Genomic DNA, 14,911 nt, shown 5'->3' with positions numbered 1-14,911 from the left:
AAAAAATGAGTTTATCTTTTTAAATTTTTTTTTTCAAAAAAACTCTGAAATTAGTTTATTAGTTGTATTGTTTTGTGTTGGCAACTCATTTACTTCTTTATGGATTCCTTATGATTTCCTTTGGTTTCTTTCATTATTTTCTTTCCAAGTGTTTGAACATCATGTTTAAATTATTTGTTTTCATTCTTTCTTAAGAATAAATATTTAAGACTACACACTTTCTTCTAATGTTACTTTAAGTGCATCCCATGGGGTCTTAAAAATAGTGGTTTTACTATCATTGTTTCCTAGAAATTCATTTCCATTCTGAATTTCCTTTGTGACTAAAGAGTCAAAAGTTGTTTTAAAAATTTTAGACCCCAAACCCATTTATTTTTTATTTTTTTCATTCTGATTTTGTTTATATTTTGATTATAGAATGTTTCCTGTACTGTTTCTATTTATTTATTTATTTTTGGCTGTGTTGGGTCTTCGTTTCTGTGCGAGGGCTTTCTCTAGTTGTGGCGAGCGGGGGCCACTCTGCATCGCGGTGCGCGGGCCTCTCACTATCGCGGCCTCTCTTGTTGCGGAGCACAGGCTGCAGACGCGCAGGCTCAGTAGTTGTGGCTCACGGGCCTAGTTGCTCCGTGGCATGTGGGATCTTCCCAGACCAGGGCTCGAACCCATGTACCCTGCATTAGCAGGCAGATTCTCAACCACTGCGCCACCAGGGAAGCCCCTGTACTGTTTCTATTTTAAAAAATAAATTAAGGTCTTATTTACAGCCTAATAGATGGTCATTTTTTGTGACAACTGAAAAGGCATAGGCAACTGAAAAGGCATAGGCAACTGAAAAGACGGTGTTTTCCATTTTTAGGTTGCCAAGTTTGATGTCTTTCAATGAGATCTACCTTCTTAGTCACGTTAATGAGGTCTTCAAAAGTATATAGGTGCTCTTTCATGGACTGGGAATAATGAATTTTTATCTCTGACTCGTCATGCATTTTTGATTCCTGTAATTTCTGTTTTATGAAAGTTACTTATTTGCTACATTAATATTTATAGCTACTATGTATTTCCTAAGAACCACAATTTTTAGTATTTTAAAGTGTCCTTCTTTGTTTTGTTAATGTCATTTTGCCAAGTTCTACCCTGTATACTATTCAAATGGTGAGTTCAGCTTTTTTTTTTTTTGGTATACATCTGGCATCTTGACCATTCTGTTATATTCTGCCTTTCTGAAACGCATTGAGTTATATGTGTGGTTTTTAGTAGCAGGTGTCTGCATGAAATATGGCCCTGCCTTTCAATGAACCATGCCCCCCGGTATGCATCCCCTTATGTTGTCCCTTCCCGTTGATTCTTAAGGATTCTGGGCTGGCCCTGGGACTTGTTTGTTTCTGGTAGGATGTGGTGGAAGTGATACTGCCTGACTTCCAATGCCAGGCCTAAAGAAGCCTACAGTTGTCACCTGGGTCCCTTAGAGCACTCATTCTGGGGAAGCCAGCAGCCACATAAGAAGACTGTTCTGAGACTGCCATGGTGTGAGGAATCCCAAGCTAAGCTTGTGGAGAGGCTTCTCAGAGAGAAAGAGCTGCCTGAGCAGCCCCTAGTGTTCCATCCTTCCAGGTGAGAAGCAAGTCATGGTGGGGAGAAACCTTCCCTAGCTGAGCCCTCGGATGACTTCAGCTCCAGCCACAATTTGACTACAACTGAGTGAAGGACCCCAGGAACCTCCCAGTGGAGCCAGGTGTACCTACAGAGCTGTAAAAAATATATGTAAAGTATGGTATTAAGCCATACTTTTGGAGTTGTCGTTATGCATGAATAGATTACTAAATCAGTGTGCATTTTAGGGGGTTTGGTTAAGGATGTGTTTATTAATGTTGACTCCATGTGCATTTGTTAATGAGTATTACTGTTCTCTCAAGTAAGTTTACATTTTCTATTTTAATAGCTTTGTTTAAAAAAAGTCTTTCACTAAGAGATCTGTGTGCTTTGCTTTTTGTGCATACTCTGTCTTAGAAAACGCCTATGTTTGTTTTAAGGTTTACCTTTACACAATACATTTAACCTTTTGTTTCTTTATACATCATTTACTATTTTTCTACTCTAAGTAATGTAAAAATAGCAAGTTTCTCTTCCTCTTTCTTCTACCATCTGATTTCAGTCAATAATATAATTTTTAGTGTTTACCTTTGTACTTTCCTAAATGATTGTACGTCCATGCTTTCTGCATTAAAATGGCAAATCATTTTTATACAGTGATACTCTGAAGGCAGAACCAGACTACTTGACAGTTGAGGCAGTTTACTACAGGTTTCTCTTTCATGTCAAGTGATGGAATGGTAATGAGTCACATCTTGAACCCTTCTCCGAAGCAATTCTGCCGCCCAACTTGCTGATTCTTATACGTCCTTGTACACAAACACGTATATCAAACAGCACTCATGTCTTTAATATGCCTTCACCAGTCCATTTCAATAAGAATATTTGAAGTGCCTGAAAGCTACCTCTGAGGTGTGAATTCCTGATTCTGCTAAGCAACCACCTCTGGTGTATGAATTAAAGTTGACTAAGACACTTGTACATATTCACTGCACTGTTTTCTACTGAACAGTTTTAAAAGTAAATTACCTCACGAGCAATACAACTTACTACCCTCAGAACACTTCAGTATGTTCCCCAGTTTTTCAGGCCATGGCTTACATACAAAATCATCACAGTTGTGGTGGAAGGCACTGAAGTAAATTAGGTGAGGTTCCTATTATTGGGACCAGGTGTCCTAGGCAAATGTGTGCTTGTAGAATTTTATCAGTGATAAACTTTCCTAAACTTTGAAATGCAATATAAAAAAAAAAAAAAAGAAAAAAGGGAGGGAAAGAAAAAAGATGTGAATATTGAAATAGTTCTCACCTGTGAGCTTCTCAAGCACACTACTTCTTGCACTCATTTTTCTGTTAAGTATCATTGAAGTCATGTTCCTTTCCCCCTCCCCCTTGAAGACAAGCCCATTAGCAGATCATTTATCTACTTCTTTATCTTAGGAAACTGTGTTGAGTCTGTTTGCAGCAGATGAAAGGTCAGCAGATAGAAATGGTTGGCCTCTCTTAGAGGCCTCAGGAGCTTGCTGTAAGAATTTGCAATTAGCAGAAACTAAAGATGTTACAGATATCTTGGGTTGGCCACAAGAAAAGGAAAATGAAAACAGAAATGGGGTGGGGTGAGGCAGTTGTTCTGGTAGAATAAAGAATGATCAGTTTTTGGAAAAGATAGTAGAAAGATAAGTCTTGGGCGACTGTATTCTAGTTTTGGATTTATTAGGTAAACAGATCGTTTAGGCAAACCTGGGAAAAGTGTATTTTGTGGTGTTGGTCTTGGTTATGTAAGTGTTCCTGACAATCTCAGCTATTTACAAAGGCATGTGGTAACCAGATGGCCCAGCTTTGAAAAATGATCCTGGATATCTCCCAGAGCAGATAACCGAAATAGAGATGATTGTGATGTGACTTTATTTATCTTAACAGAAATTGCCTCCTTAGAGTGAGATAAATTTCAAAACTTTTCCCGTCTCCTTTACCTCACCAAAAATTCTGACCAAAAATTCTATAAGCAATCTTTAAAAAACCACTTTGGGGCACTTCACTCTCTGAATAGATCCTAAATAGGTATTTAGGTTTATTTGTTTGTTTTGTTTGTTTTTGGTATCTGTTTTACCTCCCGAGAGTAGACTGTCAGCTCCTTGGGTTGCTGTCTTCATCTTCTCTGATTTTTTCAGGATCACACACGTGCATTTTTATGACCTGAAGAAATCTCAGTGATGATCTGCTAAGTCAACAATTTAGTTTTAGAGATGAAGAAACAAGAGGACAGATGTTATGCTAGTTGCCCAGGTCATTAAGCTATTCAGTTGAACCTTATGAATTTGCCCTTTTGTAGGTCAAAGCAAGTCTAATTGGCAGTTTCACATATTGTTTAACATAAATGGCTAGGAATGGAACCAGGAGGGGAATGTGATGTGGGGTGTATTACACATCTTGTCACCTCAGATATTTATGGACACAGTCTAACATAAGTATTTGCTGAGGGGTTAACAGAAAATTCAGAAGCCTCCAAATTAAATACTATTTCTATAACCTGTTGAGTTTCAGAAAGGGCCTATTTGAAAAAAAATGTAAATACCAAATGAATGTTTAAAGTTGACATTTTTTTAGCTATGTCCTAAATCAGTACATTGAAAAACATACTTTGGAAATTTAATGATTCTTTTGTTCTTCCACTGAGTGTATTGTGACCTATTAACTTTGTTGCTTCAATTTATCATGACTGTAAATGGAAATAATTTTATAATATTTAATTTAGAACCAGCATTACATAGATAGATCTATAAATATCTCTAGAGCCCAAGAAGTCTTCTGATCTCAAATGTGAATATGTTATGTAGTGACCAGTTATTGGAATCTAGAGGTGGAGAAAGATGGTAACAGCGTATTCTTTTTATAAGAAGTGGAATTATGACTAATTCTTATTCTGTAAACCTACAGGTATGTTATAGTAACTTTAAATTTGTTTCCATAGTGAGGATTGAGGTACTGCAGGTACTTTTAGGGAATTTTAGGACTGATTTCTCTCTCATGGGGAATGTTCATGTCATGCTGATGAAGCAGACTGATCATTTAGTTTTGTACTGATATATATGACTCATGTTCAAAGACCAAAATGAAATGAAATGAAATTGCTTTTACTAAGCTTTTTCTAGAGAAGCTTTCCCTTTGTATATCAGTAATTAAAGGTCAAAGAGAATAGAGTATTAAAAATGCAGGTCAGGAATGTGTGATTCAGTGTGAAGCTGAATTTGAATCAATACCTTAAGTTGCTAGATGGATAATGTGATATTTTGATTAGATAGCTTGTTCTTTAAACAGGAGTGCTCTGTGTCACAGCTTATTTTTTCAAATCTTCAGTCATGTCTGTAACTAGTGTTTGTTCTAATAGTTTAACTTAATTTTTAAAAGATAAATGGTTATTCTTTGCATTTTATTGATGATTATTGCTGGAGATCCTTAGAACCTGGACTGGATCCTTAATTTCCATGCTTGCTTCCATATATTTAAATATATGTATATTTTAAAGCACTTAGGAAGGTCTGGTTTTTCCTTATTTCATGGTATATCAATTTTTTTACTGGTCTTGATAAATTATTTTTTATGATTCAGTTTTACATCTACTGTTGCCTTATTATCGATACCTCTTAAAATTTTATTGATTGTCCTATGGTTTAAAATATACTTCCTTTATTAGTTACAATCTACCTACAAATAGTATTGTAACACTTCAAGTAGTGTAAAGACTTCACAGCAATATAACCCCTTTCCCTCTCTCACCGTTTACGCTATTTTTCTGGAATACAGTTTACTTTTCCATATGCTATAGACATACACTACGTTGCTTCTATTTTTGCCTTAGAAAATTAGTAGTCTTTTAGAGCAATTAAAAGTAAGAAAAACATATGTTCTACATTCATTTTTAAAATAATTTTATTGGAGTATAGTTGATTTACAATGTTGTGTTACTTTCAGTTATACAGCAAAGTGAATCTGTTATACATATACATATATCCAGTCTCTTAGATTCTTTTCCCATATAGGTCATTACAGAGTATTGAGTAGAGTTCCCTGTGCTATACAGTAGGTCCTTATTAGTTATCTATTTTATATATAGTAGTGTGTATATGTCAATCCCAATCTCCCAATTTATCCCTCCGTCCCCCCATACCCCCCTGGTAACCATAAGTTTGTTTTCTACATCTGTGACTCTATTTCTGTTTTGTAAATAAGTTCATTTGTACCATTTTTTAAAGATTCCACATATAAGTGATATCATATGATATTTGTCTTTCTCTGTCTGACTTACTTCACTCAGTGTGACAATCTCTAGGTCCATCCTTGTTGCTGCAAATGGCATTATTTTGTTCTTTTTTATGGCTGAGTAATATTTCATTGTGTATATGTATCACATCTTCTTCATCCACTCCTCTGTCATTTAGGGCAATTAGGTTGCTTCCATGTCTTAGCTATTGTAAATAGTGCTGTAATGAACATTGGGGTGCATGTATCTTTTCGAATTATGGTTTTCTCCAGATATATGCCTAGGAGTGGGATTGCTGGATCATATGGTAGTTCTGTGTATAGTTTTTTAAGGATCCTCCATACTGTTCTCCATAATGGTTGTACCAATTTACATTTCCACCAACAGTGTAGGAGGGTTCTCTCTTCTCCATACCCTCTTCAGCATTTATTGTTTGTAGATTTTTTGATGATGACCATTCTGACTGGTGCCTCATTGTAGTTTTGATTTGCATTTCTCTAATGATTAGTGATGTTGAGCATCTTTTCATGTGCATTTTGGCCATCTGTACGTCTTCTTTGGAGGAATGTCTGTTTAGGTATTCTGCCCATTTTTTGATTCGTTGTTTGTTTCTTTGATATTGAGCTGCATGAGCTGTTTGTATATTTTGGAGATTAATCCCGTGTCAGTCGTTTCATTTGCAAATATTTTCTCCCGTTCTGTGCATTGTCTTTTTGTTTTGTTTATGGTTTCCTTTGCTGTGCAAAAGCTTTTAAGTTTAATTAGGCCCCATTTGTTTATTTTTGTTTTTATTTTTATTACTCTAGGAGGTGGATCAAAAAGATATTGCTACGATTTATGTCAGAGAGTGTTCTGCCTACATTTTCCTCTAAGAGGTTTACAGTGTTTGGTCTTATGTTTAGGTCTTTAAACCATTTTGAGTTTATTTTTGTGTGTGGTGTGAGGGAATGTTCTAATCTCACTGGTTTACATGTAGCTGTCCAGTTTTCCCAGCACCACTTGTTGAAGAGACTGTCTTTTCTCCACTGTATATTCTTGCCTCCTTTGTTGTAGATTAATTGACTGTAGGCTTGTGGGTTTACTTCTGGGCTGTCTATTCTGTTTCTTTGATCTATGTGTCTGTTTTTGTCCCAGTTCCATGCAGTTTTGATCGCTGTTGTTTTGTAGTATATTCTGAAGTGCTGTGTTCTTTTTTCTCAAGGTTCCTTTGGAAATCCAGGGTCTTCTGTGGTTCCGTATGAATTTTAGGATTATTTGTTCTTGTTCTGTGAAAAAATGTCATGGGTATTTTGATACGGATTGCATTAAATCTGTAGATTGCTTTGGGTAGTATCGCCATTTTAACAATCTTAATTCTTCAAAGCCAGTAGCAAGGGATATCTTTCCATTTCTTTGTATCATCTTCAATTTCCTTTATCAATGTTTTATAGTTTTCAGAGTATAGGTCTTTGACTTCTTGGTTAAGTTTATTCCTAGGTATTTGATTCTTTTTGATGCAATTTTATTTTTTTAATTTTAATTTATTTTTGCTTTATTTGTTTATTTTTTTGGCTGCACCTCACGGCTTGCAGGATCCTAGTTCCCTAATGAGGGATCGAACCCATTACCTCTGCAGTGGAAGCGTCAGAGTCCTAACCACTGGACTGTCAGGGAATTCCCTTTTTGATGCAGTTTTAAATGGGATTTTTTTTTTAACTTTCTCTTTCTGATATTTCATTATTAGTGCATAGAAATGCCAACAGATTTCTGTGTGTGTTGTTCAGCTGCTTGTGGAACTTATTGAAATGGTGGTTTTATATCTTTTATTATTTAAAAAAATTGTCTGCCATTATCTTTTCACATAAATATTTTGCTATGTTTTGTCTCTATTCTTACTCTAGGAATGCAGTCACCCTTATTAGATTATTTGACATTGTCCCACAACTCTTGTATGCTTTGTTCTTTTCTGTTTTGTTTTCCTCCATTCTTCTTTTTCTTAGTGTTTTATTTGGGTAATTTCTATTGAGCTATATTCAAGCTCACTAATTCTTGCCTTCACTGTGCTGAGTCCACTGATCAGCCAGTTGAAGGCATTCTTCATGTCTGTTACTATGCTTTTAAAAACAAATTCTAGCATTTCCATATGAGTCTTTCTGAGTTGCCATATCTCTGTCAAAATTCTCCATTTCTTTTTCTGAAATTTTATTGAAGTATAGTTGATTTACAATGTTGTGTTAATTTCTGCTATACAGCAAAGTGATTCAGTTATATATATATATTCTTTTTCATATTCTTTTCCATTATGGTTTATCACAGGAGATTGAATATAGTTCCCTGTGCTACATAATAGGACCTTGTTTATCCATCCTATATATAATAGCTTGCATTTGCTAATCCCAAACTCTCAGTCCTTCCTTCCCCCACACCCCCTTCCCCTTGGCAACCACAATTCTGTTCTCTATGTCTGTTTCATAGATATGTTCATTTGTGTTGTATTTTAGATTCCACATATAAGTGACATCATATGGTATTTGTCTTTCTCTCTGACTTACTTTGCCTAGTATGATCATCTCTAGGTCCATGTATTTTGCTGCAAATGGCATTATTTCATTTTCTTTTTACGGCTGAGTAATATTCCATTGTATATATAGGCCACATCTTCTTTATCCATTCTTGTTTCGATGGACATTTAGGTTGTTTCCATGACTTGACTGTTGTAAACAGGGCTGCTATGAACATAGGGGTGCATGTATCTTTTCGAATTATAGTTTTGTCTGGGAATATGCCCAGGAGTGAGATTGCTGGATCATATGGTAGTTCTATTTTTAGTTTTCTGAGGAACCTCCATACTGTTTTCCATAGTGCCTGTACCAATTTACATTCCCACCAACAGTGTAAGAGGGCTCCCTTTTCTCCACACCCTCTTCAGCATTTATTATTTCTAGACTTTTTCATGATGGCCATTCTGACTGGTGTGAAGTGGTACTTCATTGTGGTTTTGATTTGCATTTCTCTAATAATTAGCGATGACAAGCATCTTTTCATGTGCCTGTTGGCTATCTGTATGTCTTCTTTGGAGAAATGTCTATTTAGGCCTTCTGCCCATTTTTTGATTGGGTTGTTTTTTTGTTATTGAAAAATTCTCGATTTCTTCATGCATGTTTCCCACATGGTCCACTAGTACTTTTATCATATTATTCATAGTTATTTCCTGATATTCATATATATACACATATGAATATAAATAGATATATAACTATTCCCTGTTTGATAGTTCCAACACATGATTATCTCTTCATCTGGTTATGTTGATTGCTCTTTCTCTTGAACGTGTTTTCTTTTTTCTTCCCTTGCTTTTTTTGTATGCCTCACTTTTTTTTTTTTTTTAAACTGGATGCTGGACATAATGTGTAGATAAGTATGGACTGAGATAAATAATATTTATGCCTGGAACTGACATGTCTTCTAGTGCTAGGCCATTAGCTTGTGGGTTGAGTCAGTCAGGAGAGGAACTGGATTTTTTTTTTTCTGTTGTTGTTACGGTGTAACTTCAGTGCGCCAGGAGCTTCAAATTCCTCTAGCGTCATCTTTTGCTCAGGATTGAGACTGGCTTCCTGGAGGATTTTTCTCAGTGTTCCTGTCCACCCTCGGTCTCAGGCCTTCCTTGTATTCCTGCACCTCAGAGAGGGTTTCTCTTCTTGCTTTGTACCTCCTAAACTCTATTAATCACATATTCTTGATGATCTATTTTGCTAAATGTAGTAGGGCATTCAGAATATTATAAGGCACAGTCCCTGCCTCTCGTGAGTTTGTCAATCACAGTTGAAAGATGAAACGTAGATCCATAGAGCAATGTGTGATATAGACAAGGTGTGATGTCAGCCCAGGATTTGTGAAGGACGTAAAGATCAGAACAGGAAAGTCTCTGATTTAGCTTGCTCATGTACTTCCGCTCTCTTTACCATTTTTAGCAAAATATTTGACTTTTGTTTTTTTTTACTTCTATACTTGGATAAGTTGTCAAAGGTGAGTCTCAGTGCTGTGAGTTGTCACAGTGATCCAGTAGACTTTCAGATCTGTTAACCTCATATCAACCTGATGTGTGGGTTATCCTCAGGGGTGTGAGGAAGTGTGCCAGGGATCTGAAAAGCTATAGGATAAACCACTCACCTCTCCATAGACCTAGGTCTATGGTTTATGTGACTACAAGTAAGTTAAAAAATCCTGACTGTATTAAAACTTAAAATTTACCATATTAAAACTCACCTATAGGGACTTACCTGGTGGTCCAGTGGCTGTGACTCTGTGCTTCCAATGCAAGGGGCCTGGGTTCGATCCCTAGTCGGGGAACTAGATCCCACATGGTGTAACTAAGAGTTTGCATGCCACAACTAAAAGATCCCCCATGCTGCAACTGAAGATCCTGTGTGCTGCAACTAAGGCCTAGCACAGCCAAATGAAAAAAAAAAAAAAAAACAACTCACCTATATAATGACTTGGATAAGTTGTCAAAGGCAAAATTTGTATTAATTTCTTGAGATAAATCACAATTAAAAAATATAATTCCTTTGAAAGAAATTCCACACTGGTAGTATTGCTGTGGCCTTCTTGTTCCCAAGGGATGTCCATCTGGCTCTGGTGCTGCTGGGGACACTTGGAGGAAAGATTTAAGAAGCTCTTAAGTTAGTTAACCCTCCCGTTGATGTTCTGTGTTTTGTCTCTGGCCTAAGATGGGGGTGGGAAGAGGCAAAGAGAGGAACATTTCTCTAGTGTGGATACTTGTGTCCTTTTATAAAGAGGGGTAGGGTAGGTAGAAGGGTGGGTAGTTTCTTTTGTCTCCATACTTGGATCATGAGTCCTTTTCCTAAAATGTATACACACTAGGTATGAAATGACGGGTGAGAGGATTTGTGTTTTCTCTTGATTTAGTAGTTTCAGGATGGCAAATTTATTTGAAAGGAACATTTTCATTTTATTTTTACTTAGCATTTATCTTCCATAGTTCATGTTAACTTTCTGTTTTCTATTGATCTTACAGATTGGTTAATTTCTGTGTTTGGAATACAGTGACTTATTTTCCCACTACTTTTAAACAGAAAAATAAGCACAGTTAACTCTGCTGGGTTTGTCTGAAGCATCTTCTGCATGAAAGGACTTTTCATTAGAAGTGGCAGCTGAGTCCTTAGGGGACCTTCACAGCTATTCTTGTCCTCCTTTTACCAGGAAGCATTTCTGATGGGAATTTGGATGATTAATCCCATCAGGAGGTTCCTTCTAGCACATATTTACATTCATACATGTAAATTTAGCAGCAATAACATCTTCTGAACCACAAGTCATCCTCTCTCTAACTCCCTATGCTAACCTGAAATTAAACAGGATGAAGGTATAATAGGGGAAAGAGACCATTTCTAAACTCCCAGTATCTAGGGTATGTTTTCAGAAAGTTGAGTTACATTTTAGCTGAATAGGGGAGAATCGTAGCTTAACATTCAGAAGTACTATTTTTAGAATGTAGAAAGTTTAATATATCTAGTTAATACTTACTCTTGCTTAGATAAAATGCTACTCAGTTATTAGTGGCTTACCAAAATATTTATTGCTAATTAAGTTCTAATTCTCAGGGTATATGCCTTAGTGTTCAAGAAGTATTTTTAATTTTATTACTGTACCTGCAGCTGTTTAGCTTTGATGTTGTTTTGGCGAGTCATCCAAGATATCTTATTTCTCAATTTACAAATATCCTATGTAGATATTTGTAAATTGAGGGATATTTGTAAATTATTGTGTATGGAGGGCGTACACAACAGAAAATTGTACCACGAGCTCAATTTTAATTTCTATATTGTAAGAGAAATATAAGTTCTACTCAGAATAGATAGGAAATTTGTTCAGTGCACTTCACTTAACAAGCTTTTACATTTATATTATCTCACAACAAAGAGAGTCAGGGCTGATATCTGTACAAATGAACATACCTGAGTCCCTAAAAGCTGCAGGAGCCCCAGGAGTTAGATTTCTTCATCTCCTCTCTGATTCTGAAAGATATTCCAAGGAGATGAACTTGATGTTTCTGTAACTTTGAATGTAGTATCCCATATCACGGAATATAAAAGAAGGCCTGGAAAAAAACACAGAGAAATTATGCTTTAGTGACAGTTGGAAAAAGAGTCAACTCTGCTTTTTGGTTTCCCAGCTATTCAGGTTGTCCCATCTTGGTACTAGAACATGGTAGAGGTGAAGTAAGTTATTATTTTAGGTATATAATATAGCATAATGAAGAAGGGCACTAATTCCAAACACAATATAATTTTTATCTATTTCAGAAAGGTTGTCTGACAACCTTCTTTCCATTAGTAGATTGTCATTGACTATATTTTCTCATTTCTAGAAATTGACTTGTCTGATTTTCAAATAATCTTGTTCTTTTCACGTAGTGTCCTATTTTTTTTGGTTGTTGTAGTTTCTGTTCCTTTTTTTTTTTTTATCTGTATTAGACATAATAAAAGGAACTTAATCTTTAAGTAATAATCTCAGTTTTTAGGGTACAAATGATCTCTTTCATAGTGGACCCTTTCATTGTGGACCTTTAAATTTACTATAAGTTCGTCTTGAGTAGGGGCAGTTTTCCCCTTAGTATTCCAGGTCAGGTTCTGGAGGAACTTTACAGAATCACTTTGCATCTGCTTCTGCTGTGACTGATGAATTTTTTTTTTGTTTTGGGATTCTCACACCATGCAATTAATCCGCATTTTGACTGTGATTTCTTATATAAGTGATTTCCCCCAACTCAGAAGTCCAGGAGCATGGTTATAGTATACTTCCCTCTAGTAGGAAGTTTTTCTAGTCAATCTTTAGTGGACAGACAACTCCATTAGGTTTAATTCTGTCCTGTCACCTCATTAAGACCCAAGGCTACATCTCCTGTTCCACGAAACCCTCATCTCTTATTCCCTGATGTACACTCTGTTCCAATAACTCTTTCCCTCCCCTGAATTGAGAATCCGCTGTTATCACCTGAAAGTGGGAGGAGCAACTGTAGTCAGTTGGGATTATTTAATGACATTACCCGGGACATGACATAGCTTCCACGCTTATGCCTGTCGAGGGCTTGTGTCTACATGGGAATATCCATTCTCAGTTCCCACTGAGCAAGGACCTCTCCAGGAAAAGGAGCCTGAAAATCTCTTGCATTTTTTTTAATACAGTAGCACACACTCAGACACGGGGCAGAGTGCTCAGAGCCGAGAAAAAGTACATAAGCATTAACACAAGTTCCTACAATAAAAGGGCAGCCTTTATAGAATATTCTGTTAATGGAGTTTATATTGGTACATGTGTGATAGCAAGATACCCACAGATTCTGTCCAGCTGGTCCTGAAAAAGACATCTGTCATAGCTCAACAGGCTACAGATTTCAACAAATATTCTTGAGATCATTACTAGCAGATGAGAGTCTGCCCTTGGAAGCGCTTATGAACTGCCATTGAGGGAGAAACATAGTGACGTAGCAGATAGGCAATGGCTTTGCAACATCATGGTTTGACCATTACATTGAAGAGTGTTAAGATGTCACTCCAGCCCTACATGTGGCTAATATTTTTCATTAGCGTTTCAGAGCTTAAGGAAGTTTCATAATTCTAGTAGAGGCCACAAAGAAACACAAAAATGCAGTTAAGAATGCCAGCAATCCTTGGAGAAATTAAAGTCAGACTATGGTGCAGTGTGATTTCAAAGAATTAAGACCTTCAGGGCAAATGAACCAGAGAACAAAGCTCTCTAGGTAATGGGTGTCTGGAGAAGCTCTAGACAGTCTTAATCACACGTGTAGTTAGTCTTCTTCAACAAGAAAGCATGAAGCAAATGGAGGTGTTGGAATACAGCTGATCACTTCTCACTGAAATACTAAGTATCCCATTAGACTTCATATGTCCAACTCCAAGGAAATATTTTGAACTTTGGACTTCCAGAACTACATATTAACATTTATGTTGTTTTAAATCACTAAGTTTGTTGTAATTTGTCACAGCAGCCATAGGAAACCAATAACCAACATCTACAATATGATATATTTTATTTACTTTGTCTATTATCTATCTTCCACTGCTAGAATGTGGATGCCAGGAGGGCATAGAATTTTGACTATTTTATTTCTTACTGTGGCCCCAACGGTTGGGCCATGGCTTGGCATAAACCAGGTTCTCCATAAATACTTTTAAGTGGGTGTCATGATGAGAGGCTGGCTTGCGTGTCCATACAGGTTTAAGAAGTCCACCAACATGCCTGTTGCAGACAGGTTCATTTATTGTTCCTTTCACTTGCCTTAGGATCACAGTAAACATTAAGAACTACTGCTTCCAAGTGTGAGTTATATGTGTTTAAGATCTATAATTCACATCTGCTAAATATGTAGGTTATTTAAGTTAATTTCTATCAAGTTTCTCTTGTTTATATTTCAGATGTGTATGGGTATTTAAATAAAACTGATTCTCCCTGCAGTGAGGGAAGCATTTTTGAAATTTGTGGACCATGGTACAGACAGGTTTTAAGGACAAAAGGAAAACTTAGAGTAATCTTATTTTAAAATACTTCTTTATCAGTTATAACTGTGTCCATCTTGGCTTAGAGAAGGTTAGCTGTGTGCATTTTTCTCATTGGCTCACTTTCGTTATGAATCTTGTTAATGACTCCATAGAGAGGACGCCTCTTTATGTGAAGCCCTGGTGAATCTAAGAATTTCCTTTGGTGGAGCAGAGTTTGCAAGCATGCTGGTAATTTCTTTTTCAGGGGCGCAGCCTGGATGTTTTGTAAAACCGGCTCTCTTTGAAAGCCGTCAAATGAGAACTAAGAAAGCATAGCCCACGGTTAAACAGAACAAAACCTCAGGCAATTCCTTTGAGGAGCAATGTTTTTTGCCACCCAAGGCACCCCCTGTCTTTGTCTCTGGACTCTCTGTCTCTCTGTCTGTCTCTCTCATAGTTTGTTTTACTGGCTGTCCACTGGAATTTGGCAGGCGTTACCTAAGAACCTTTGATTTAAACATAGCTTTCATTATTGTGACATATATCCCACTTTGAAAATTCAT

This window comes from Eubalaena glacialis, chromosome X, assembly GCF_028564815.1.
Source record: "Eubalaena glacialis isolate mEubGla1 chromosome X, mEubGla1.1.hap2.+ XY, whole genome shotgun sequence".
Lineage (NCBI taxonomy): Eukaryota > Metazoa > Chordata > Mammalia > Artiodactyla > Balaenidae > Eubalaena > Eubalaena glacialis.
Note: the sequence above shows the minus strand (reverse complement) of the source record.